The sequence below is a fragment of the Kryptolebias marmoratus genome, linkage group LG20 (assembly GCF_001649575.2).
Source record: "Kryptolebias marmoratus isolate JLee-2015 linkage group LG20, ASM164957v2, whole genome shotgun sequence".
Taxonomy (NCBI): Eukaryota; Metazoa; Chordata; class Actinopteri; order Cyprinodontiformes; family Rivulidae; genus Kryptolebias; species Kryptolebias marmoratus.
Genome location: NC_051449.1, coordinates 3,108,891 through 3,113,040, shown reverse-complemented (window position 1 = coordinate 3,113,040; position 4,150 = coordinate 3,108,891).

Here is a 4,150-nt window from a genome sequence, read left to right as displayed (position 1 = left end):
GAGGCAGAATGAAAAGGGATTTGTAACCTGGAGGCTAAACTCCTCTTCTAAGAACAAAACACACACTGTAGTACACCGGCCGACCTCTCAGTGAGAAGATTCTCCAGCATAAATACAAATCAAATCACTAAAAAGAGGAAAGGACTCCTGAGACAAGAGAGGACTCTATACCTGCCAGGGTTTGATTCAATTAAAGGATTACTGACGTGGTGAGGGGTGGGGGGGTCGCTGGTTGTTTGGGGGGCCTGGTTCCAGGTTCGCTTGGCACCAAAATAAAGTCCTGAGAGCCAAAGAAAGCCACAGAAACAAGGTTACAGATAATATTGATGAAGCTATTTTATTTGAAGATCAAATACAAATGTTGCCAATAATCTGAAAACAATAAATATTCAGTCAGGTTATGTTTTGTTGTGCAGCATCAGGAAAGGTTTATACAAGCATCATTTAAACACACATCCTAAAGGAGGTAGTCATTTCAATCCTAACAATATTGTCCTGTTTATTTAGTAATTATGCACATAAATGACTTGTTATGATTTATGCAATTCATAAAAACAAACTGGAACACAAAGATAAAAACAGAACCCAGTATTTTCATTAGCAATACATGATATCCTGGGTACTTACCTGCATGTAACGGGTTTAGAAAGTACAGGATAATAACACAGATCACACTTGTAGATAAAAGGTATGTGCCCAGAAAGTACCAGGTATGTACTCAGTAAGTATCAAGTACATACTAGTTAGATATCAGGTATGACCAAGGTACATATTCTGTAAGTACTTTGTATGTACCAAGTAGTGATCAGATAAGTGCTAAGTAAGTCACTGCAAGAGACGGCCCCCATCCTTTCAGGTAAAAAGTACATACTTGGTACGTACCCAATAAGTATGTACCAGATACATAGACAGTATGAACCAGGCAAGTACGAGGTACATACCCTGTAAATATTAGGTACGAACCCAGTACAGACTAAACTGTTTTATGTATTTCAACCAGGTACTTACCCTGTAAGGACAGGGTAAGTACCAAGTACATACCTGGTATTTACTAGGTATCTACCTGGTACTTGTCTAGCATCTACTATGTACCAGATAAGTACCCAGCAAGTATCAGTTACACCTGTTAAGTATCAGGTATGTCCACATACAAGAAAGTACCTGGTACATACCAGGTAGTACTCTGTATAACAAACTGTTTTATGTATTGCAACCACCATTTCTTGCAGAAAATGTCTTTAAAGACTGAAAACATGGAGGGTTAAGACTCTAAAAGATGAGAGGAACAATGCTGCAACATCAAACATGAAGTGTTTTCTTTCCTCCTGAATAAAACTCACATAATCCATTTCATGTTTTCATCTTCGTGTCTGGCAGCAGAGAGCAGCACAATAACCATCTTTGAACAATGACTCTAATCTGAAGCTTCCTGTTAAACCCTCTGCAGTTTCATCCACCTGTCCTCCACCGTGTGGCGGGACATCCAGAGGAGCTCTGCTGTGTTCTTTACTACCTGCTATGTCTGAACTAGAAACCTGATCATCGGCAGGTACAAGAATAGCTCGACCAGACCTTAAAGGCCACTCCTCTGACCCACAATACACTGTTGCTAAACTTCTGTCACTGCTGGGAGCATGGAAGAATCTTTAACATGAATAAATCACAATAAAAACTAGTTTAATGTATCAATATGTCCTAAAACAAAATCATCCCCTACTGACAAAGGGATGCTTTGGGATGAAAAACATCAAAATGCACACAGTTGTGTAAAATGTACTTATTGTTTAGTTCAGGATGGCTTTTGCAAAACAGACAAATCTAAGTATTTGCATTTATGGAGTGCATTTTCAGTGCCTCAGAGGAGCAGCACAGCCCCTCAGAGTGCAGGACAGAGCAGCATCAGATAGAGCTTTGACACTGATTAGGTTGAGCACAGTTTGCGCAGAGAAGCTGGAGTGGAAGTGGACTGCAAAGTGGCTCTCTGTGTGAGATTTAATTGAATATATTGAAGTGAAACAGCCTGTGTATGAAACTTGATTTGACCTTTTCTCTGTGGCATGTCTAATGTTACGGTGGATTTATTAGTTCTGTTTGTTTTACCTATTTATTTTCTATATTGTGTGAATCTGGTGTTGAATATCTGTGTCCTCCACGTTTCCATATTTAGGTTCAACTTCATCTCTCTGCAGAGAGATTACACAAGAAATCCTTCCTATATCAAACTTAAACTTTATATTTATTATTAATTATCAACTCCTCTCCACCTGGAGGTTTGAGGAAGCTTAAAAGTACATTTATGCAAATTTAGTGCAGAGTAATTTCCTATGTTCAACACTAACTGGGTTCAAATTTGAAGCTAGAAGACAATAATGATACATAAATGATATCAAACAAAACTTTAAAATTGTAAACAACTTCATTGTTTAATTTGGAAACCATACAATTACCACAACAGGAAAAAACAGTGTTTGAATAGAAACAGTTCAAACTGATGTGAAGACCAGGTATTATATGCAAACACCTTTTATTACCATGATGCTTATGTTGGTGTGTTTCAGAGCATATTTGAAACCTCAAGAGGTGAAAAGTTGACTGAAATAAAGGGTAATATGCATGACTAAACTGGGGGGGGGGGTCTCCAATGATCTTTTTTTCAAAGCCATAACTGTAGGATTGTGTTTCAGCTGGGTGGGGCTGTAAGCATGTGTGAATTTTTATGACCCTAAAACACCCATATGAAGAATATTATACTACCATATGTACTTTTGTTAGCACATATATATTTATCTAAGAATAAGCTTAATAAAATCTGCTGTATATGAGCTTTTTCTGTGGGTTATAAACAATTATAAAACTTTGCAGATTTACTAACATTGATAATATAAAAGAATTATTAGGATTTTAACAAATGCAGCCCTAATTGTTCATTTTCAGATTCATTTTTTTAACTACTGAATGTATTTGAACATGCACGACCTCTGTCATCTATCATGAAGTGCTGCAGCACCCTCCGCACCCCAACTTCCCACAGCCTGAACCCCTTATTTTGTTCTTATTTGAAAATGTCTTGAGGTTGAGGAAAAATAACAATAAAAAGTAAGGAATTCGGAAAACACAACAGCTCAAAATGGGCAGAGAACCCAACCACATGATGCAGTACATCTGCATCCCAAAAAATACAATAAATACTTTTTATTGTAGAGTTTTCTGTTTTTAATAAATAAGATAAGAAAAATAAAGGTATTACATTCATGTAAACAATGGTACAGAAAGAGCCACAAAATTTAAAAGCAGTCATTTATTTTCTAACAGCTGCTTTCATTCTTAAGACCGTACAGCTTTTTATCTACTTTTGATTTTTGCAGCGTTTCATTTGAAATTAATCAGCAAAAACACCCAATTCTATTATGTAAACAAATATGTATGCTCTATGATGGAACTATAAATATTGCACTTGAGAAATAATGAAATAAATTTGGTTTCCAGGGATGCCATTTACAGTTTGCCTTCCAAACTGGGTAAAATATAAGTATAAAGTAGCAGAATTTGTCAATACTCAGCTATATCATACAGAACTAAGTATACATATTAATATTTTATTTAAAAGTTATAAATCTATTTTCTTTACAATGTAAGCTTTTATTACAAAACAAGGATGGTTAGGAGTTACAGATAACCCCCCACAGCTTGTAATATTAAGTCTTTTAATAACTAATGTTAAATATGAAATTATTCTTCCTCAACGATGCAAAATAATCCAACATGGGAAAGATAATTAGAGACAAAGGACAAAATAATTATAATAAAGTTGTTATTTTGGCAAATTTTTGCAGTTACAGGTAACATTAAATAAGTAAATATCTGAATTAAAGACCTGAATTCATGTCTTGCATTGTCATGGTGACGTTTGCATTTATTTTTACCTGTGCAAAATCACCTTGATTTAATTTAATTTTTTAATTTTTTTGTCTTTCTCAGCAGTCAGGAGAAGCACTGCAGAGGTTCGGTACCGGGCCGAGCCTGGTACTGTGGGAGGACCCAACAGAAAACATGCACCCATGTGAGGCCAGCAGGAGGGGCCATGCTGAGGTGTTCGAGGAGCCGTAAAGGCGGCCAGTGTGTCGTAAACCAGGTGTTTCGCTAAGGTGAC